Source organism: Rhinatrema bivittatum, chromosome 5 (genome assembly GCF_901001135.1).
Source record: "Rhinatrema bivittatum chromosome 5, aRhiBiv1.1, whole genome shotgun sequence".
In the NCBI taxonomy this organism is placed as follows: domain Eukaryota; kingdom Metazoa; phylum Chordata; class Amphibia; order Gymnophiona; family Rhinatrematidae; genus Rhinatrema; species Rhinatrema bivittatum.
The window spans coordinates 232176992-232201004 of NC_042619.1; the positions used below are offsets into that span (position 1 = coordinate 232176992).

At 44.2% G+C, this 24013-nt stretch overlaps 1 protein-coding gene across 4 annotated transcripts in view; it reads right to left on the reverse strand.

Annotated features, from left to right (window-relative positions):
• Positions 1-14955, reverse strand: part of KCNJ15 (potassium voltage-gated channel subfamily J member 15) — a 109320-nt gene extending 94365 nt beyond the window's left edge. For 2 of the 4 annotated variants that reach the window (XM_029603447.1, XM_029603449.1), the window contains exon 1: positions 14651-14955. The gene's annotated coding sequence lies outside the window, so the exon portion shown is untranslated. Of the gene's footprint in view, positions 1-13884; positions 14144-14650 lie in introns of those variants that run through there. The other 2 variants (XM_029603446.1, XM_029603448.1) reach the window with 1 other exon arrangement.
• Positions 14956-24013: the final 9058 nt, after the last annotated feature.

A 24013-nucleotide genomic window follows, 5' to 3' on the forward strand; every position in this document is an offset into this window, starting at 1 on the left:
CTTGCTGTTTTAACTGAAGGGATGGTTAGGAGTGCTTTATTTGCTGATCGGAGGTTCCTGTGTGGAGTGTGTACCCGTAATGCTGTGTTTAGCCAATCCGATTTCTCATCATAAATTAGTTTGTGAATGATACATAGGGTTTTGTATTTAATTCTGTGTTCAATTGGTAGCCAATGTAACTCTGCTAGGGTTTCAGTTATATGGTCCCTCTTTCTTTTTCCGGTTAGTATTCTGGCTGCTGTGTTCTGTAGTATTTGCAGTGGTCTTTATGTTGTATTAGGTAGTCCTAGCATAAGGGCATTGCAGTAATCTGTGCTGGAGAAGATTAGTGCCTGCAGTATTGTTCGGAAGTCATTTTGAGTTAGCAGTGGTTTAAGTTTTCTGAGTACTATGAGTTTTGCATAACCTTCCCTTACTTTTAGTGATATGTGTTGTTTCAGATTGATTTCAGGGTCTATTATTATTCCCAGGTTACGTACTTTTTCTGCTAGTTCAATTTTCTGGTTGTCTTTGAGTATTATTGATGTTTGACTGATTTCAGAATTTTTTCGTTCTAAGTGAAGAAATTATGTTTTATCAATATTAATTACAAGTTCCATTTGTGTCAGTAGTTGTTTTATAATGCTTAGGTACATGTTGGCTAGGTTTAATGTTTTCTCTAGAGTGTCCTCTATGGGTAGAATTAGTTGAATGTCGTCGGCATAAATGTAGTGGATAATTCCTAGCCCTGCAAGTAAGTGGCATAATGGCAGCATGTAAATGTTAAAAAGGGTCGCAGATAGGGCTGATCCCAGTGGAACTCCTGTTTTGAGATTAATTTTTTCTGATAATGTGTTGTTGATCTGAACTTGGAAAACATAGCCAATGGTTGTTAAGAATTCCAACAACCAAAAATGAATACCTACATTATGAGGGTATTCCATACAGATTGGAAAAGCCATCCACAATTGCCTAAAGGAATCCAAACTAAAAATGAACACTGAAGAAAGGCTAAAGAAAGGCTTCAGCATGGAGAAGAGGCAGCTGAGGGGAGATATGATAGAGGTTTATAAAATAATGAGTGGAATGGAACAAGTAAACGTTAATCAGTTGTTTACTCTTTCGAAAAGTACAAAGACAAGGGGACACACCATGAAGTTATTAGGTGATACATTTAAATCTAATAAGAAAAAATATTTTTTTACTCAATGCATAATTAAGCTCTGGAATTCATTGCCAGAGAATGTAGTGAAAGCTAGTAGTGTATCTGTGTTTAAGAAAGGTTTGGACAAGTTCCTGGAGGAAAAGTCTATTAACCATTATTAAGGTAGTGTTGCAGAAATCCACTGCTTATTCTTGGGATAAGTAGCTTGGAATCCATCTACCTCTTGGAATCTTGCCAGGTACTTGTGACCTGGCTTGGCTTCTGTTGGAAACAGGATACTGGGCTTGTTGGACCTTTGGTCTGACCCAGTATGGCAAGTCTTATGTTCTTATGATTTTAAAGGTAATGGTACATCATAATTTATTCATATTGAGGACAGATGCAAGTTCCATGCATATGTATCCAGGCTAACAAACTTAACAGATCACAGATCACAGTCCTAGCCTTGACTTTAGGTTTCATGTGTCAGTCATCTATGTGTAATTAGAATCAATTTATTTCAAGTATAGTCCTACTGTTCACCAACTCCTTTAGATTACAATTGTTAAGGTGTTACATCTACATGTCTTAGATGACATGTAGATGACTCTAACATGTATGCTCCTGTCTTGGGTGAATTTCTTATGCAAAAAAGCAGGTAATAAATCCAATAAATACATAAATGAAAGACAGAGCTCCCATACTCAGTGGGGTTTAAAGAAACATGTGTGTCGATTCACTGTCTGACTGAGTCCTAAGGGTGCATCTGAGTGTGACAGAAATATCCATCATACCCTCCCCTACTATCTCAGGAGATGTTATTGATGGCAGAGGACTGTCACTCATTAAAGGCACGGTCATTGTGAAGGCAGTGACCCGTGAGAGGGGCATCTAAGCATTTATTCATGAGAAGCCTCTGTATTCATCAACTGTGTCCATAGGGATAGTTCTTGCCTCCGTAAATCAAAGCACGAGGACAATGCGGCGCTTACAGATTGCTTCTGAAAGGGCCAGGTTCTTCTGCACTGCTCCACATGTGCGGTTACAGCACAGCCTAAGACAAAATTACCAATCCAGTTTTTACAAGCTGTATACGTTACAGTACTGTACAATGTGTGAGTCTTTGTTGTGTATGTGGTGCACTGACCTTGGGCTTTTTTTATTTGCATGAGTAAGAGACCATGAGAACCCTACAGACATGTTTGACTCAACATAGGATTTGACTCAAGAAAAAAATGGTTAGATTCCCCCCTCATGGATCATTGTCTTCGCGATGACAAAGTCCTTGATGAGCTACAGTGTTCTGTTATTGATAGTTTCTCCTGTGATAGTAGAGGGGGTGATCAAAATAGACTGCTTGCCAAGAGAGAACAACAATGGATTTTTTTTCTGTTACAATTAGATGTGCCCTTAAGGCTCCACCAGACAATCAATGAACATGAGCTTCTCTTTACCCCATTGAGAAAGGGAGTTTTGTCTTTAGTTATTAGTGACAAGTAAAATTAGGGATGTGATCTATGACGTTTGTGAGGTGTTTTTTCATTGTTGAGTTTGGCTATGGATTTTAGATTTAATTATTTGTCTTTTCCAAGTCCAAGCTAAAGGCAAAGTGTAGTTATTTCCCTGCTCAAAGGGCTTACAAATCTGAGCTGGATCTGAGACCAAGAAGGGTGAACTGGCTTGCCCAAGGTCATAAGGAGCATCAGTAGGAGAAGTGGGATTCAGACCCTGGTTTCCCTTGTTTTCAAACTAATACCAATAAAACCACTACTATCGCAGTTATAATATTCAATCAAAAATGAAGACGTGACGGACCCTTCGGTCGCGACATTAGTAAGCCCTGGGTATTCCTATATTCAGGAAGCAGTCTAGTGTAAGGGGAGGCTTCATTCAAATGCAGCCCCTCCCACTGAAGGTGTGGGATGGTCTGCTTCCTGAGAATTAACAAAAGCAGCTTGTACGAGTGAGCTATGAGGGCAGTGCAGAGTTGAGTTGAAGTTAGGAGGAAGTAGGAGTCTTTTCCTAAGTTATTTTTTCAGGCCCAGTCAGAGGATCCAGGCAAGCTTGGAGGTTCTGACCAGGGTTGGGAGGGATTTCTTCTTCCAGTCCACTCACTGGTTAGTTGGGATTTTCCCTCTGGGTTGTTTTTGAGTTTTTGCAATTTTCATGCTAGGAGCCTTGAGACATCTGGGCCTTCTTGGATTCAGGGACTGAGGAACCCTGTGTTTGAGATGCCCAGGGATAGGGAAGACTTGCCCCTGAAGTGGTGGTGGTGACCTGCTGCAAGGAGCAACTCCGGTGTTAATATCTGTTTTTTGGGTCTAAGAGACATTTTGTTAGAAGATCTGGGAGGGAGAGTTTTGCTGCCCCTTCTTCCTATCCTGATAAGGATCATCGGAAGCTGCGTGTTCAAGGAGCCCTTCCCAACTTGGAATCTGTGAAAGTGAGTGAGATCAAGAAGGACCGAGGAAAATTGTGAGTAATACTAAATGATGCAGGAGTGTACCGAAACATCAGCTGACGTCAGGGGCTTTTCATATACTATCTTCATGTGCTTAGTGTTTTAAGTGCATTTAAAAAACTAAAAAAATGAGGGGCCAAGATGGTGGAACTAGCAAGTCTTGCATGAGCTTGACTCCTCTTCGCTTCTTATAATTACCTGGAAATGCCTCATTCTGCTCAGAAACGGCAGGCCAAAGAACTGGAGATCGGGGCAGTTCCCCTGACGAGTCCTGGGGAGCCGAGAGTTTGATCCTTGGAGGACAGCTGAGAGGAAGCTTTCCTGGCCTCCCTCCTTGAGCTATTGACATCTCTGTCCCCGCAAACCCGGCAGAGCAGAGGTTGTTCAACTTGCCTGGAAGAACGGCGCTGCTTGCAGCAGAGGACAACACCGGACTTGGCCTTGAGATCGCGAGACATGCAGGAATTGCCTCTGACCTGACTGAGTCCCGGTAGTGCGGGAGACATTTCTGGCGGCGCTGCTGCACGGCAAATGGAAGGAGAACAGATTGAATTGCCACAAATTACTCTGTTTGACAGGGTAAGGCCAGCTACAATTACCTTAGAAGTAATTTGGGAAGCGATACAAACTTTAAATAATAATATTTCTGACCAGTTTACACCCGTAGTTGAATATATAAATGTTATGGACTCTCGTTTAAAGTTTGTGAAGACTGAAATCCAAGTTAATAAGAAGTTATGTGAATCCTTTAAAACTGATATTGCAGAAACTAAAGCTCTTCAACAAACTATGATTAAAGATAATCAGTTGACTTCAAATAGACTGGAGCAAATGGAAAATTAGATTTGTGGGAAAAAAAACCTGCATTTTATTAATTTTCCAAAAGACCCATTAACTACACCTAAAGATATATGGAAAAAGTATTTGATCGACGTTCTTAAAATTCTTGAGCAAGCCTTACCGCTTGTCTGATGGGTTTATTATATACCATCATTTAAGAAAGGGCCCTCTGATCAAAGGGCTCCGCAGGTTCTTTTCCCTATTGAATCAGCCGAGTTGGATGTCACTACACTACTTGAAACCTCGGAGAAAGATTTGGGTACCCCGGCTAATTTAATTGTGCCTTTTTTACTGGAATACGACAGAGACTGGATCCTGACAATGTTTTTTCGTCATCATTTGGATCCCTTTTTGGGTTTAAAAGTTTCTGCTTATCCTGACCTTCCCAGACAAACGCAGACCAGGAGGGGGTAGTTTTTACTTTTGAGGCCCAATGTTTTGGAACTGGGTGCTTTCTTCTTACTGAAGTTTCCTTGTAAATGTATTATTAAGTATCAAAATGCCTCATATTTTTTTCCAACCATCACAACTTTCCTTTTTTTTTTTTTTTTTTTGAGTAATACGTTTTCTTTTCCTTCATGTTCTTCTCCATTAGCCGAAAGAAGAACGAAAGATTTCCAGAAATGTGTCTGTTCATTAATTAATGGCTCTCCTTTTTGTATGCTAGTCATTTCCTTCATGCTCAATAATTTTTTCCCTGAAGTTGTGCTCTTGGGTCTCTGATATTGTGGACTTGGAGTTTTGAGACCTTATTCTTTTTTCTTATTTGTATTTTTTTTATTATTTCTGTATACTTATTATTTCTATATGTCTCATAGTTTGCAAATCAAGAAGATTCTTGAATTGTAATTTGATAATGCATAAATTAAAAATTAAAAAAACCCTAAAAAAATGTTTCTATGATAGCACTTTCTTCTCTGAGAGGAATGATTGAGAAGATCCAGTTGTCTACTCTAGTTCAAACATTACCTCAAGAGTCAGACTTCAAATCTTCCTGGCTTGCTGACATCCCTTTATATGAAATCTCGATCATTTTTGGGCTTACTAGTATTTTGCATATATCCCTTCATTTGGCATCAATCTGGATAAACTTTGAGGTATCATGATCTTTTCCAATCAGTATGGAATGTCTCCATGATGCAAATGTTCATTTTTGGCTGTTTGGTAGTTTTAAACAATCATGGCTGTCTTTGGTTTTGAATTGCCCTATTTTAAAAATTAGGGTGGAATAAGTGGGGAAGTCCGTTACAGATAGCTATGAATAACCTCGCCAGTATGGAATATCCCTTTATGATGAAGATGCCTTTTATAGATGCTGTGCTTTTGTGAACTGCTCTATGACAAGGTGGAGTGTGTGGAAAAGGCTATTGTTTCTGAACATTTTGATTGGCCACGGCTTGTGGCCTGCCACATTGGAACTTTATTCTGGTACGATGTTACAGAACTTTAACCATCCTACATTTCTTTGAGTCCTACTGAAAATGGGATTGGTTTATGACAGGCAACCAGTATTTTTGCTAGCAATATTAAGCTCTCCAGAGTTCAGATTACTGTTGAAACTATTTTAATAGCCCAATTGAGACACATAAAACATATTTTTGTCTCACCTGATTTTGTTTATCCAAAATGCTAGTCTTGTTGGATCCACAACTGTCTAGTTCCTGTTGAACTTCTAATCCTTTGTTTTTAATGCCATTTGTTCTAGTGGTTGTTGCGCTGCTGGCGATCTTGAACATGGAACGCTCGGAGGCATTGGTGAATCGTTGCACTGCGGATGTGGTGAGCGCTAGGAGGCACTCCCCAGCGCGGGGCGAGGGAAGTGTGCCCTTTCGGTAGGACTAAGCCTAGTCTGGGACTGGAGCTTGGAAGTCCAGAGGCAAGACGTGAAGCTTGGAACTCTGAAGAGCTTGGAACATAGGGGACGAGACAGGGCAAGCAAGCTCCCTCAGGCGCCCTACACAGCCCGTAGGCTGGTCATGGACCACACTGTCCTTACTGCGCCCTACCAGCCAGGAAGCTGGTCGCAGACCACGGGAGGAGCAGGCAAACTCAGGATGAAGGTACAGGTCAGGACAAGTTACTCCTTGGATTTTCCAGAGTCAGGAACAGGAAACAGTCTTAAAACCATGGAACTTAGAACCGAAATCTTGGATCAGGTAAAAGCAAGGATCCTCCGGAGGCACAGATACTCAGGACCTGGGACGAGACAAAGACATCAGGACTGGAACAGCAGAGACATCGGGATCGGAACAATGGAGACAACAGGACTGGAAGACAAGGACGGAAGCCAGGCAGGAATGGAATGCAGCGAAGTCCAGGAGGAGAAGCTCCCTTGAGGACTGGTTCCATGAGAAAGCCAGGATGGACTCACTCCTGGAGGACTAGCTCCTTGCCAAGGCAAGGGCTGAATGGCTGAAGGGCCCTTTTGTAGGGCTGGAAGGACTACGCCCAGGGAGGAGTCCGCAGATGGGCCAGTAGGACCCCACCTGCGCTATCCCTTTAAGAAGGGATGAGAGCCGCGGGCCTGCCCCCTAGGAGGAGCAGGAACAGGAAGTCCAGGACCCTGGACAGTGGCATCCCTGCTATTGTTGACGCTGAGCTGGAGCAGGAGGAAGTGTGAGGGGTGACCTCTGGGCTGCGCATGGAGGATGGAGGGCGGCTCCAGCCACGAAGGGGAGACCAGGGATGTGGCTTCCTGGCCGCAAAGAAAAGGGTGACATCAGCGGCCCAGCCGCGGAGGTAGGAGCAGTGGCGGCGCGGCCTCCACGCCGCAGGAGCAAAGTTTCAGGGCGGCCTCCGGACCGCGAGGGAGCCACAGTGGCCCGGGCCGTGAAGGTAAGCACCTCCTGTGGCTCCAGCCGCGGGAGGAGTGAAACAGTGGTGGTTTGTATTTTCATTCCATAGAGGCTATTTTATTCTTAGACCCTTGTTACATTTGTGTGACACTGATAAGAAATAATTTTCTATTTGATCACAGAATACTGTTTTTAGTTCACAATTTTTTTTAGATACACACAATGAAAATTTTCTAAAAAAAGAAAAATGTGAATGTGGGAGCATAGATTATGCTCACCAAATATGAAAGGTGTTTATACACCATAGCTTATGAGGTCCATTTAATCTTTTTGGGTGAATTTATTTTATAACTTTATTGTTAGGAAGCGCTAGGAGAGCGGTCCCATTTGTCCTTGGACAATGGCACGACCCCAGAGACTCCAAGGCGGTTCTGAGGCAGGCGAGACGTGTCCAAGCAAGGGTGGAAACTGATGGTTCGAACTCTGCACCGGAGTCAGGAAGACCAACAATGCAATGGTGGTCTTTGAACAGTCCTCTGACCATTCCAAGCCCTTTCAGACCTGCCGCTGGGTAACGGCAAGAAGCAGCAGGCAGGACGGAGGCCATGGACAGACGAAGGCCTTGGAACATGGAAGGCTCAAACGAGGAATGTGGAGACTCAGACAAGGAACTTGGAACTTTGAGACTCAGACGAGGAACTTGGAACTCTGAGCATTAGGAAGACTCAGACGAGGACTTAGAACAAGGAAGATCAGGATCAAGGTTCAGGATCAAAGACTAAGTTGAGGCTGTGAAGCAGTGCGCCCTACACAGCCCACCACAGGGCAGACCCACGGGACTGGTTGCGGACAATGCTTGATGCGAGGCAGACTCCAGACGAGTTCATGGAAGTTGAAGCTGGAACATGGTGAAGATTCAGAAGAAGCCTGCACCGAGACGTGCCCTACACAGCCGCCCATGGCCGGTCACAGACCATGCTGGAGCAGAGCAGGTTCAGAGTCTTAGGCATGGATGGAGCAGCCACAAGGGAATTTGAGGGCCGGACAAGCCTCAGGGAACAGGACCAAGATGGGACTTGGCTACAGGGAAGGATGACCTCCGGAGGCTTGTGCTGCGGATGAGGAGGCAGGCTTGTGCCATGACATGGCACGCCAGGAAAGGTGACGACTGACGAGAAGGAACCAGGGGTTCAGGACATTAAGACAGGATCATCACGGAACATCAGGACTGGATAACGGAACACCAGGAACATGAAGACTGGATCATGGACATCAGGGCAGGATCAAGGAACATCAGGACAAGTTACGAAGATTCAGGAATCAAAGGATTCCTCCGGAGGAATCAAAGCAGGACATGGAGCTCCAATGAAGACACGAAGACCTGATGGAGCACTGGAAGACAAGACTTCCAGGAGTGAAAAACTCCGATGCAAGGCAAGGCAAGGCAAGACTGAAGGTAAAGCCCTTTTATAGGGCTAACCAGAAGACGCCCAGGATGACGTGATGACATGGGTCCCAGGGCATATCTAACCGCGGGCCCTTTAAATAAGTTGAAGAAATGCGTGCCGGCGCCTAGAGGCAAGCAGGAAGAGCAGAGACAGCTGATGGCGGCGTTCCTGCCGCGAGGGACAGGCAGGGGTGGCACTAGGCCGCAGAGCAGGGCCTTATCGATGGCAGCTCCCTGCCGCTGAAGACAGCTGACTTGCGGCTCCCTGCCGCGAGGGACAGCGAAGCAAGGCGTGGCCTCCTGGCCGCTCAGAAGGTCGAAGTGCGGCGGTCCAAGCCGCAGGAGCGCGGCAGCAGCGGAGCCTCCTGGCCGCTTGGATGGTTGGCGGGAGGGCCCGACTGCAGCGGGACAGCTCCAACATTGGTGGCCTCCAGACCGCGTCGGGAAGGTAGCGCAGCACAAGGTAGATGGAGAGGCCTGCTCGCGGAGTGAGCACTGCGAGTAGGAATCGTAACATTTATAAAGCACTGTTGTGTTTGGGTGGTAGCTGAGCACCAGAGTTCCCTACTGTATATATTTACAGTACTTCAGACAGATAGAAAAGAAAGCAATAGTAGGAGACAGATAGGATAAGGATAGACAGAGAGGGCTGAGAAATAAGTAGCTAGTCAGGATGCTGTGCAGGCAGTGTTCATGGCCACATGAGGGAGAGGGGTAGAGAAGGGAGGCTAAGCCATTGGAATGTTCACTGGTGACACCTACTGGCCAGTCTTAGTGCACATGCCTACTGCTTTCTTGAGGAAGCCATGGTCATCAATGCAATGGCTGGGCGAGGTGGAGGTTATAAAAAAGATGAGGAAATTTCTGGGTACTTGTGAGCGAGGGCTCATGATGCTGTAGCCCCAGTAGGGTCTGGTTCCGATTGAACTGGAAGCTTAAAGGATGAGAATAATATTGTCAAGCCAAAAGCCAATAATAATAATAATAATAATAATAATAATAAAACAAGGAAGGAATTGAAACCACGCAGGGATTTCCTAGAGTTTTTCAATTTTGACGCTATTGAAAATGAACTCGCCCTTATCGGATCAAGGTCATTTTTAAAAGAGGCAGGTGCAGACCTAGGTTTCATCTTCCTCCCAGGTTTCGACCTGATTGCTGAAGAATTGTCATGGAGATTATTGTGATCCCAGAGAGATGGATTGAACACTTTCAGCCTTGCTTGAAAAACGGTATTAAAAAAACCCACAAACAGATAGCAATCTGTTTCATTGGGTTTTCAAGTAACGTATGAGAACAGGCTATGCCAGTATGCATGGAAGCGATGCAAATGGATCATGCAATCTGCTTTACAGATTTTTTACCCTCAAATGCATATTAATATTAGATTTGAACCGCTTAACAATTTCCTTACCAACAGATAGACTTAACTTAAACACAGAGTTGTTTGTATTAAAATATGTTACCGTACTATGATGGCACATGCTTAATTTGTAATCTATACCACTTATATTTTTTCTTTATCGTGCCTTTCTGTAAACCGTTGTGATGGTTATCTAACTTAACGACGGTATAGAAGAGTTTTTAAATAAAATAAAATAAATAAATTAAATAAATAAGAGTCTTTTTGAATCTGTTACATTCATCATAGGAGGGCTTATTCTGTGTCCCCTCGGTGAAGGAAGCTCATCTTCAGAGGTCCAGCGAAAGGGTTTTTTTGGTCATTGCCCCTGTGATTGGCAGCAAACAGATGTTCTCCTTGAAAAAAGGATTATATTTAATTTACAAAGGTGATCAAAGCATGGTTATTTTGTGCTGCATTTCGGGTGGAGTGATAGGTGTTGAACTGAATAGTTGGGAAGGAGATAAGATGCTTTACCTTAGGTTTTAAAGGGTGGGTGGGGAGTTATATTAATAATATGTATGCAGTTTTGTGGGGCTTTAATTATTTATATTGTTTTTGTTTTTTGGTTGTGTTGTGTACATCGCTTTGGGCGCTTCAATAGAAGTGATTCATAACCGTAAGAGAATTAATTGAATAAATCCTTTTTTTCCATCTTTTCTAATTCTGGGTCGTAGTAATCCCCCCATAGAAATGAACAGGCAAGCAGCAGGTAAAGCCATAGAGGGATCCAAAGCAGCACTAAGGGTAATACATTTTACAAGTACACATACTTAGTTACAAGAAAGATGGTTATGTAGAATAATGGACACTTGGAAGTTACTGGAGCCGTGCTTTAACTCTTAAACCAGGGCTTCCTGAACCTGCAACCTACCCCCCCCCCCTCCCTGCCAGTCGAGTTTTCAGGATATCCATCCACCAAAAATACCCCCGAAATACATTCACTGTGGATATCCTGACAATCCAATTGACTGTGGGCTCCCCAACATAGGTCTGAGAAGCCCTGATGCAAGGGTTATGCTGATATATCAGGTTTCCAGTATCCAGCTCATCATAAAATCAGTTCAGATAAATAAAAAAAAGCATCTTCTCTCTGGACCTTTCGTATGTATGACAGACTGGTCCAATTAGTTTACATTCTGATCGCTCTATCAGATCACGATTTATAGGGTAATTTTATAGCAACCCGAGGATGCCATCGGGCATAAGTTACTCCAGTTTTCAAAGCAAACTTATGTGCATAAAGTTTGCTTTGAAAATTAGTCCCCAACACACAAACTCACCCATACAAAGTTACAGCTGCTCTTTGCTGGGCATAACTTGTGACAATCAAAAGTGTGCTCAAAATCGGGTAATGCATACGCTTTTATGAACACAACTCCCGTGGAAATTTTACAACGAGCTGTTCCTGCATGTAAGTGGCTTTTAAAATGACCCCCTCCAGGTGTTGATGGTGCTTTCCCTTGTTTCTGTATCAAGCATCTTATTCCCAGCAAGCTGGAAAAGAGGTCACCTTCTGACAGGAGCATTTAAAATCATTGCCATCAGAGAGACCATGCATAGTACTGCCTATCATAATCTTGCATTTTTCCCTATACAGGCAATATGTCTAGTGAGGCACATCTCCTGGGGTAAGAGTGCTGCCTGTATAAGTCTGGGTGACAAGCCTGAGTGTGGGGGCCAGGAGCCCACCTGTCTAAACCTGCACAAGGCAATCCTGTTATACCATAAGAGGTACTGTGCTGTGCGCACAACTGCCTGGAGTAAAGAAAATGCTGACATCAGCCGGTTATAAGCTGCAGTTCCAGTGCTCCCAGCAGTGCTATAAAAATGATACGAAAGTAAGAAAAGATTAAGAAAACAAAATTAAGATAGGTTATTCAACCTTTTTTCAAATTCCATTTGATTACAGTCGTAACAGCTCGTTCTATCCTTTCATCTCCAAGTGAGATGATAGATATCCAATAATGGTACCTTGTGCTGCAAGAATGCAGCTATTAATTGCAGTAACCTCCTGCCACAACGCATCTCAACTGGCAAGTAACATCAGTGGCTACTTGTGTTAGGTTCTTTTGATTCCACTGGTGGGGAAAAGGGGGGGATGTGGTTGATTTTCCCAGATGAATTTTTGGGTTGAAAAATTGCATAATTAATTACCAACAGAGGATCACAATCCCTAAACCAGGAAGAATGTGACAAAAATTCCTTCATTTGGGGCATGCAATCCTTTCTCTACCCTTCCACCCCCTCCCAAGCTGGATCTCAGTCCTCCACAAAAATCAGCCCTTTGATTAAAAGAGGCGTGTACGAGTTGTTCTGATTGTTTGGTTACCTGTGTTGTGCAGCACGGTGATATGTTTTTGCACCTGACCCCTGATGACCGCCCTTCAGTTGCTGGAGACTGAATCTCCTGTACAAAGTATAGGATGCGTTCTCTCAGACTGATGTTAGCAAGGCATGACGGGGCCTCCTTTACTAAGCATTTTGTTTCCCAGAATGGGAGAAAAGCCTTAGTAAATCGGGTCCTAAGACAGTCACTGTCTGGTGGTGGCAGCTAACTTTCTGATGAAATCAGATCAGTGAAGAACACAGCCTGCACTTTGTGCTTCACATGCATTCTGCAGGAGTTCATTTTTAAAGCAAAGTAATATATTTAACCTAGCAGATCAGAAAATCTGAGCTGGAAGCCACAGAGCTTCCATATGCAGACGACTCTATTTTGCAAAGTGATTATATATATAAATATGGCCAGTTCTGTTTTTAAATATCCTGTTATGTCCCCCTTTTAAGTAATTTCCTGAGTAATAGGCTTGCTCCCTCTCTGGTCCCCACTCCCAACCTCTCCTGTTCTTCCTTTACAAAGTGGCTGGGCAAAGCACAGGACAGGAGTGACCCCTGAACACTGCTGCGGCTGGGGTGCTTTCCGCTCCAAGTCACAGAAAAACAGCTGAAGTGATTCAAAAGGATAAACATAGGGATGATTTACGGAAAACACCAAAGCAGATCAAACACAGCTGCAAAAGAAAATGTCTAAACAGGAAAGCTTGCACAAGTGGAAATATTTCTTTCCTCAACCTCTAACTGTAAAGTGAAAAACTAGGAAGTCCAAGACCCTGTCTGAGGGTGAGAGGAGAAAATGCAACCTCTTCTCTCAGGAATATAACAGTTTCTTGTTTGCATACCCCCTTCTCCATAGCATAACTCAACCAAGTCTCAGACAGGTAATTGGTTGCTTAAGGATTCCAGAGGTAATCAAAATTGTTCTCTCCAGTGAACAAGATAATTCTATTATCTGAAATCAGCCGGGTGACTCTGTCGCCACAGCTCATCATAAATAGGTCTCCAAGTTAAGCAGCCTAACATTAGGATTATTATTATTTATTCCATTTTTCAACCACCTTGCCATAAGTGCAGAAGTCGACTTACAAAGCAATGAAAAAAGTGATAGAACATCACTGGAATAGAAAACAGCACAAAAGGGAAGAAAATGCAGCAGATCTGTGACTCCAGATATTCATATTTATAAGAAATATAACATATTTTAATTCTGCCTTTCCAGACGATAAGTATGATGTATGCCATGTTTAGCTAGCCCAATGCACATCTCTCGTTTTACACACTCACTCTAAAACCCACAAAGCTATTTTATCTTTCAAATCACTTTTTAAAGCAAAAAAAAACAAACCCCCAAATCAAACCTTGAATGTAAACAATGTGTTACAGGGAGCCAACAACCACAGTAGCTCCTTTGAGAAGCCGAAGGGTGAAATGGCTTTTAAGAAGCTGTACAGCTTTGACACACGCCATGCCTCTTACCTGCAAAAGGTCAGTGCGAGCAGTCAATAGTATTCGTCAAGGCATGACAGGGGAGAGGAAAGAAAGCAGCCTTTTGTGAAAGTCCCAGACTTGTTCCAAGAAGGATTCCTGCCCCCTTTCCTGGTCCCTACAGAGAGGCTTCTCTTTGTAAAGTCACTCTAAGACAAGTTGGTTCAAGTCTGGGTTGCAATCACCTGAATGAGAGGAGAGGCATGGAAGGGAATCCGAGAGGCGTGATGTCAGCAGTATGTCTTAAGGAAATCAACAGACCCAGCAAACTTTGCAACTGCAAGAGCACTTTTGCAATCAACACCCAGTTGCGTGCTATGCAAATAACCTGCCTGATATAAAAGCCGATGTGCTGAGCTCCTTAAAGCCGGCTGTTAATCTGTGAAGAAACCACAGGCAGGCCAGTCTGTTTCTACAGGCCTTTTTGGGTGTACAAGCTTCCAGGCAGTTTTTGCATGAGTCGCCAAATTGCATATCGATAATCTCGCCTTCCATCCCTTCCCCCAACCCCATTGCAAAAAAAAAAAAAAAGTAATATCTGAGGAAATAAACCGAGATTATATAAAGGATAGTTTTACAAAACCCAGTCAGAAGCCACTGGAAACTTTATACTTTGCAAGTTGTTCCAGCACCCACGTTTCCTTTGAAAGAACCAAAATATAAGTGTGTCTGTATCAATGCCAATGTTATGATTTTGTGTATTTACTTTGAGTTAGACCGCAGAGATGCGTAGCAGAGATTCCGAGTGCTTACTTACTGTGTTACGGTAACAGTCCTGTGCCGGCGACACGGAGCCAGGACGAATCCACTGGTACTCACAGAATTCCATGATCATCAGCGCCACTCAGCTCTGGGTACAAGCAAGACATTCCAGCGCCGAATCCTAAGAAACAGAAAACCACGGAAGCAGGAATTAGCTGCTTTTCCATGCACATGTGTATGCCAGTGTAACAAAGCATGGGAAATGTCGCTCCATGGCACAGAAGGGAGTGGAGGCGCTCGGCAGCAACTTCTGCTCTGGACTGCAGCAGATTATTTCACCCTGTGCTGGGCTCAGGAGAATGAGGCTGTGCTACTGGATGCCAGAGGGTGTGCAAATTCCGTAGGGGCCTGGCTGAGTGGCAGTCTGCGGACTGTAAACAGGACTTTGTGGAAACATATTAAAGCTGAGCAGAATGGGGCAGAGGTATGGCAAAGAACTTTTTTTGTCGATGCCAACACAAGAAAGATATTTCAGTCCTAGCCAATATCGGCTAGATATTCAAGTAAAGCAATTTTTTAGCTTTTACATCATTATAATAAAGCCTCCAGGTTTGACTGATAGAGGGTTGAAAGGACCCAGCAGACACAATGATGGAGACACTTGTAGATTGGTATTAGTTAATGACTTTGTTATTATGGCCACCACCTATGCCACTTCATTTGCCTTCCCTCCCACACTATTGGTTTTTAAAATATACTTCACTTAAAAACATGATTTGATATACCGACAACAGAGAAAGATAGAGCAAGAAAAATAAAATCCATAAATTACCTACTAAAAGTTTTATTCTTGTTGATCTTAATTTCTATAATTCTTGAGTTATAAAGCTATGAGTATGTAATGCAAACCTTCCCTCACTAGTTACAAATGAGAATAAATCTTGCATCAGATGGCTCATCATCCTGTAGTGTGTTCAGTTTAAGCTAGTTATAAAGAGCAATGTATTTAAAAAGATGTTACTTTAACTCATTAAAACAGCTTCGGGCTGTTCCCTTGGTTTGACCACAATGTCTAATACCTTGTCATGAGTCTTGTCGTAAGTCATTATTCATATCTGATTGGGTAGAGATGATCTGCAGAATGACTGCATTCCCAGTATTATCAAATATCTCTCCCTCCATGTTGAGATGGGACTCAGCAATACTTTGAGAATATAAAAGAATTATGGCTGGCCCTCGGCTCCTGCTTTATGAAGATATTGCCAACCCACCAAGATGTAAGCTCACGTCAAAGAGACCATTCGGGTCATGTGTGTTCCAGCTTTCATTGAACAATCTGGATGCTGAGATTTGTTGGTGCAAAATCTCATCTATTAAAACAGTGTCCAACAAAAATCAGTGTCCAAAAAAAACAACCAACAGTGTCCAAAAAAACCCGTCGAGCTTCTGGGTTTCTACCAGCAAAGTTTTTATGAGCCTGCAATGAATCACATATTTAATTTGAGAATTATCTTATTTTCCAAGGTTAAAAATTCACTCAACATGAAGTACAATCAAACATAATACAGTAGAGATGTGCATGTATTATTAATGAAGGCAAAAAATGCAATGGATTAGGCCATCTGAACAAACCAGAAATTGCCTCCTATGAAAATACCCAAATACTTTTATTTATTTATTTATAACTTTTTTATACCGAGGTTCAAGTAACAGAGTTACTTATCACTCCGGTTTACATTCCAACAAGTAATAAATAATGACAATAATATGTCTTACAATGAACAGGGAAGTGAACAACTTGAAAAAACATAACTAGGAAAAAGAACAATGTGAGCAGTTAAAACGAAATGGACTTGAGGGATATCAAGGGATATACAGACATCCATGGCCATGCTTGCACAGAGGCTAAAATCATAACGTGTGCAACCTGTCATCCTATCCATGTGGCTTCTTTACTGCTGGTTTAAATTGCCTTTCATCATTATAGACAAGAGACAGAAACAGGCTTTTATTGTGGGTGCAGTATTTTTGTATTCATTCATTAACCAAAACAAAACATTGGACCTCCAAAGGGCCTAGGTCTAGGCTCAGGCTGGGCCTGGTGCCTAGGCCCAAAATCAGGGCCCAGCCTTGAGACCTGGTCCCAGTATCATAGTCTGGCAGTGAGACCTGGTCTTGGTGCCAAGGTGATGAGACCTAACCCTGAGGCCTGCTTCCAACGCTGACACCTAGGGCCTGGGCTGGGTCAGAAGCAAGGATCCAGCCTAAGGCCTAGTCCCAACACCAAAGCCTACACCAAAACCTATGCTGCCCTTGAGACCTGGTACCAGCAACGAGATCTAGGACTTTTCATTGCCAAATCCTAGGCAGGGTGCCAGAGCCTGGTGCTGAGGCCTGGTCCAGCCCTGAGGCCTGGTGTCAGCACCAAGGCCTATGCCCAGCACTGGAGCCCAGTCCTGAATCCTGGTCTAAGAGTCAAGGCCTAGGCCTAGCTCAGGTCTAGTACTAAGGCCAAGGCTCAGTGTCAATGCCCAGCCCTGAGACAAGGAGCCATCACCAAGGCCTAGATCCAGTGTTGGGACCTGGCTGTGAAACCTATTCTCAGCATGAAGATCTGGGCTAAGTTGGTTCCAGTGCTGAGACCTAGGCCCGGTCCTCCAGTCATCTTCTTCATGTTCCCGTGCTCAGAAAATGATTAAACCTATCTGGAGGATGGCGCTAGAGTGACGTCACTTTGGTACTTTCCTCCAGAGCCAATGGCACCATTGTGATGTACCACTGAAGAAATGTGTGGCTGTACATCTAAATGGCACTGGCTGCACTGCTGGAAGTTGCTGAAGTGATGTCACTCTGGTCCCATCCTCCAGGCAGATGGTATCATTTTTAAAGTACTGGGATATGGAGAAGATGCCTGGAAGCCTGGGCTAAGGCCTCAGTAATGAGACAAGGCCTCAGGCTTGGGCCCTGGTGCCGGGTCTAGGCCTCAGCACCACAACCAGGCCTCAGAGCCAGGCCTCTGAACTGGGTCCTGGCCTCAGGACTTGGCCATAGTACTGGATAAGCCTCATCACTGGGACCAGGCATCAGGGCTGCGTCTAGGCCTTGGATCTGGGACCAGCCTCCAGGGCCAGGCCTTGGCGGCAGCACTAGGCCCCAGGGCCGAGACCAGGCCTCAGGACTTGGCTCTGGCATCAGGCCTAGAACTTGTTACTGAGAGCAGGTGCTGGGGGTAGGCTTCAGTATTGGGACAAAGTCTCAGGGCTGGGTCCAAGCCTTGGAGCTGGGCTTGGGCCATTTTTTGGCCCAAGATGTCCCAGCCAAGGGTTTGTTTTTTTTTAGCGGTTCAGTTTTTTATTTTTGTTTTGGGTGATTTTTTCCTAGTTTAATGTTTTTTTTTATTGGTTTGGCAAACAAACCAAACCAATAAAAACATTAAATGAACCAAATCCAAATTTTAAAAAGCCCCCAGAATGAAAAAATTAGCTGAACCAAAAATGTTGTGGGTATAAGTCGTTATAATAAATATGATGAACTCCATATAATAAAACATATATAAAAAAATCAATAACATCAATTTCCCATATATGCACACATTTCAGCACATATCCTATACACAATCCCAAATTATACTAAATAAGTTACAAACATTTCCCAAATATGCACACGATCCCAGATTACACTAAGCAAGTTTCAAACATAAGGGGCTGTAATGAAGATCTTGATGTTTTTAATCTAAAAAGGTTATCACCAGCAAAGTTAAGAACCCCCAAACTGCTCCAACAAACTAAACCCGAACTAATGAGGTCAACAAAAGAAATCATAACATAAGGAGATTCCTACCATGAGATTTAAATGTCAGAACTGTCCAATCCTTAAACAGATAGATAGTCAGAAATCTGGTATCTGTGCTATATGATTGGTTTGGAGCTCTGGCTTGGTGGATGGAGGACAACCCCTTAGCTAGAAATACAGTGAAGAGTAGTTTCTTGTTGGGTCTGTTGGACTAGGCTTGGGGCTGGTATACTATTACGTTATCACCTAATGCTATTTGGAAAGCTGCAGCATACTTGTTTCCAATAGTTTGTGAGCCGTGTGGTTATTGGCAGGGGATTTGAAGGGAGGAGAGGAGTGAGGGGTGGGGGCCCCTTCCCAGCTATGCCTGTTACTGCTTTTAAGAGTAATAACAAAGATTTAGGTATAGGGAGTGTCCCATCCAAGCAGGATCCCACTGTGAGCTTTACAGTTTAACACAATAGAAGAAAAGATCCATGTACCTCAGAGAACAGGATGAATATCTCCAGCAAAGGAAATCCGCATGCTGGGATAAGGGTACTCACTACCTCAAGGACCAGGTAATCACACAATAGTATTTGGAACAGCTGTCCACAAAATATCAGGGTATAGCATACACAAAGCTACATTATGTTACGCGTGCAGTCCGCAGCAGACCCGCAGCACGGCCCTCTCACCTTCTTATACAGACTCCAGCTTCTGGTTCCTCCTCACTAGCGGCGGTAGGCCACCAGCTCCGCCCCTGGTACCTCCGGCTCCGCCATGGTCCCCAGCATCTCAGGTCAAGATGCCATTGCTCATTGGCCCTCTCCGTGTGGCCCACTGAGAGACGCCACTACTGGCGTGCGCGCGCGCATCGCTGATCCTTATGAAGGTCCCGCAGCGGGAACCTGGCCGCGGCCCCGGATGATGATGTCAAACTCCTCAGTGTATTTAAGCTCAGGCTTCGCTCCATACCCCCCCTCTCTCCCTTTCCTCCTCTGCTCCCCTTCCCCATTCCCGGTTTTTTGTAATTTCTATTTCTATTTCTCCATGAGTTTATTGTGAACCGGTATGATGTGAACACGAATATCAGTATATTAAAAGTTCATAAATAAATAAATAAATAAATAGTAACAGGTCTCCTCGCTACTTGAGTACTCGTTGCTGCTAGAGATCGTCTCTACTCTTCGCTCCTGACCCTCGTTGTTCCTGGTTCCTGTTCACTTCGTTCCTGCCCTGTCTATGTTTTGGATTGACTGCATGGATATCGACTTTGCTTCGCCTGACTAAGCTTCAGCCTATCTCCAGACCCAGACCTATGCTACGCCTGACTACGCTTCTGCCTATCTCCAGACCCAGACCTCCGCTATGCTTGACTACACTACAGCCTATCTCCAGACTTTGACCATTGGTTTGATTGACTAACACTACTGACTTCTCCGTGATCAGATCATTGCTTGATTGACCAATGCTATTGACTTCTCCATGATCAGATCTCAGCATTGCTTGCCATGACCTCTGTTTTGCCGCCGGCCCTGATCCAAACCTGTCATTGATGCCTCTCCTAGCCTACTCCCTGGACGTAGACTAATTAGGCTTCGGCCTACCTTTGCTCGAGCGCCCTCAGCCAACCTCTGTTCCATTGGCGCCCGAGTTCCAGTACCTTACCCGGTCCAGAGTAGGACTACGCCACCTATCGTCTGCTGTCTCTGGGCTGAACCAACTCTTCTTGCTAACCAACCTCGAGGCCCACCTAAGTCCTGCCAGCCCTGGCACCCAAAGGCTCAACCTGCGGGGAATGAGGGTTGGTATAGCTGAAGCTCCAGCAGCCTCTGCCTTTCAACCCACTCCACCTGCCGACGGTGGGGACCCGTAGGTCCTCACTTACAGGTTGCATCAACCCCACTTCAGCCCAAGGGTCCACCTCCGACGCAACACATTATTTATTCTTCAACAGGTTAAATCTCTCCCAAAATATATGCAGACATACTTCCAGGGTAGATCTTGTGGAGACCTGCTTCAGTGCTTGATGTTTATATGCCAGCATCTAATGGGGCTTGCAAGATGGAGAAATATTATTGTTACTCAATTGTAATTGAGTAATTGAAGGCAGGAGGGTACGCTGGCTTACCCGGGGTCCTTGAGAGGGAGACTAAGGTACAGGGAGGTATAATGACAAGTTCAGGGTCACAGAGTCAGCTTCAAAACTGGGAATGGGAATGAGTCACAGGAATATACACCAGCAGCTTGCCCAAGTTCCCACCAAGAGTCCATGACAAAGATGGGATTTAGGTTGAGACACAGAGTAGCATTGACTCGCCCAGGATCCCATAGAGTCAGTGTCAGAGCTGGTATTTGATCTCATGAGTCCAAGGCAGAATTCCCTACTTTAAGCATACCTCCTCCTATTCCTTTCTTCACCAGCATTTCTAAGCAAGATGTAACTGCTCGTATTATCCCATGAGAAAACCTTATTATTCATGTATAATAATCCTGTTGTTTTATGTCAATATATTTAATTGCTCACCAGGTTCAATACTTTACGAAGCAATAATCTAACATAAAAATGTCATTCTAATTCTGAAAAAGACTACAGATCATGCTGAAGAATCTCTTATTAATTGAGAAGAGCCAGTAAGAACACTAAGGTTTAAGAATAAGATTAAAGCAAAGCCTTCTTTAGGGTTGAAAATAAGAATAATGTAGCAGTATTAATTTAAAACTCTAGAATAATATGGAAACTTAAAGAAACATGTTTTATAACTCCATGATCCTGCATGAGTGTGTTAAAAGAACTCTGTGTGGGTGTGTATATGTCCTAGGGTTGCCAACTGGCTCCAGATTTGCAGTTTTGACTACCCTGTTGTAAGTTCCTTAGAAAAGCAAGACTACAAGTCCCTGCATGCAGTGGGATAAAACCAGGACTGGATCAGCCTGTCCTTAAAACCTGGAGCTTGTTGGCAACCCTAGGACGCCCCATAGTTTTTCTGGAATTGGGGGAGGGAGAGGTGTAAGGGGGGGAGAGATATGTGGGAGGGGGTGGGAGATGGTTATGTGGCTGAAGGAATTAGAAGGGGATATGAATGTATGGATATCCCTTAGGGATGTGCATTCATTTTAAATGAATGTTCAAAATGCAACAAATAAGGGCAATTTGTTTAATTTAGAGGCCCTTTATTCCTTGCATTCATTTAAAAAGAATGCATTGGGCCTAGGCCTGAGGTCAGAGCCTCGCCTAGGGCATAGGCCAAGGCCCATAGCAGGAGCCTCAGTCTAGGCCCAAGTGCAATGCTGGGGTCTCAGCCTAGGCCTGGGCCGATGCCAGGGCCTTGGCCGAGACCTGAGTCCCCACCTGAAAAATTTCACTTGCCTGATCCATCGAGTATCTGAAGAAAGCCAACAGGCTGAATCCCGATGCCTGGGACTCAGCCTAAGCCAGGTTCTGAGCCCAGGCCCAACACCCACACCAGGGCCTTTCCCTAGGCCAGGGCTCAGGGCTCGGGCCTAGGTCCAATACTGCAGCCCGGGCCTGGAGGTTGGGTCCTGATGCCTCGGCCTAGGCCAGAGCACAGGGCAGAAGAACATAAGAACATAAGATATGCCATATTGGGTCAGACCAAGGGTCCATCAAGCCAGCATCTTGTTTCTAACAATGGCCAATCCAAGTCACAAGTACTTGGCAAGTACCCAAACATTAAATACATCTCAAGCTACTATTCCTTACTGATTAATAGAAGTTTATGGATTTTTCCTCTAGGAACCTATCCAAACCTTTTTTAAACCCAGTTACACTAATAACTGCTGTAACCACATCCTCTGGCAATGAATTCCAGAGCTAAACTATGCGCTGAGTGAAAAAGAATTTTCTTTGATTTGTTTTAAATGAGCTGCTTGCTAACTTCATGGAGTGCCCCCTGGTCCTTTTATTATCTGAGAGAGTAAATAATTGATTTACATTAACCTGTTCAAGTCCTTTCATGATTTTGTAGAGCTCTATCATATTCTCACTCAGTTGTCTCTTCTCCAAATTAAACATCCCTAACCTCTTTGTCACTTTCCTTGTAGGGGAGCCATTTCATGCCCCTTATCATTTTGGTCGCCCTTCTCTGCACTTTCTCCAGTGCAACTATATCTTTTTTGAGATGCGGCGATCAGAATTGTACACAGTATTCACGGTACAGTCTCCCCATGGAGCGATACAGAGGCTTTATAATATCCACCATTTTATTTGCCATTCCCTTCCTATTAATTTCTAACATTCTGTTTGCTTTCTTAACCACTATAGTACATTGAACCAACAATTTCAATGTCTATGACGCCTAGAAGTGAGTGAGGTTTTGATGAGGGTCAGCGCAGCAGCTTCACAATTTACCTAAAGCTAAGAAGGAGTAGATTTCTAAAACTTTATGCACTGATTTTTGCTTTGGAATGTTGGCCCAGGGCCAACACTATGGCCCGGCCCAGAGACCGGGTCCCGATGCCAGAGCCTATCCTGGAGGCCTAGTCCTGATGCTTGGGCCTCGACCTAGGGACAGGCCCAAGCCTGGAGCCCAGGTTTGAAAGCAGCAATGGCGGTGTCTTCTTCTTTCTTCGGAAACTGATGCTGTCTGCTAGGGTCATGGCAGAGTTAATTACCCCAGTGGTCTGCATCAGTTTGTGAAGAAAGAAGAGGATGCCATCATCGGAGCTGCGAGGCTGGATGTGACCCTAGACCGAGGCCCAGGTATCGGGACCCAGCCTCTAGGCCAGGCCCCGGCATTGGACCTGGGTTCCAGTCTGAGGCCCCGACATCGGGATCCAACCTCCAGGCCTAGCTGTGGAGTTGGGCCTGGGTTCAGGACCCAGCCTTCTGGCTGGATTGCAGCTTCAGGACTAGGCCTGGGCTCCAGCCTAGGCTGAGGCCGAGGCCACGGTCTTGGCAACCTACCACGGCATCAGCCTACGTAAGCTCGAAGGCTTTGGCCTGGGCTGGGCCCCCTTTGGACTAAGTGGGGGGGGGGGGGGGGTGGGGGGATACTGGCCGCGCCATATTTCTAGGTGGGAGGGATGGGTGGTGGGGGCGGGAGGACTTGGGAGGTCCTGCTTTCCTTTTGTTTTTTTTTAATGTTTAGTTCATTTTTTTCCCACAAATGAAATGAATTAAACATTCCACAAACCGAAATTGTTGGGAAAAAAACCTTCTGAAAATGAACCAAAAAACAAAACCAGATTTTTTTTTATCAGTGCACGCCCCTAATATCCCTTCTAATTTGTTTTTCATTCCAAAGCAAAAATCAGTGCATAAAGTTCTTGACATCTCCTCTTACTTAGCTACACTTGCTACTTTGGATCTAGATAAATTGTGAAGCTGTTGCACTGACCCTCATCAAAACCTCATGCACTTCTCATGCCGCTATGTGGAAAATATAAATAGAGCACAACCAGCTAAGAAACCAACTCAGGGAAGATGGATTTTCTTTTTAAGCAGGAGCTGTAAAAGTGTGAAAGTAAATAAAGATAATATATCAGGAAATAAAAGAAAGGGCACTTAGGAAGAAAATCTAAGGGTTAGGTAACAGAACCAAAGAAATACGGAAATTGATAGGTTGAATAATCTGGCATGTTCAACAAGTTCAAGGTGACTTTGCCACATAGCAAGGTCAGC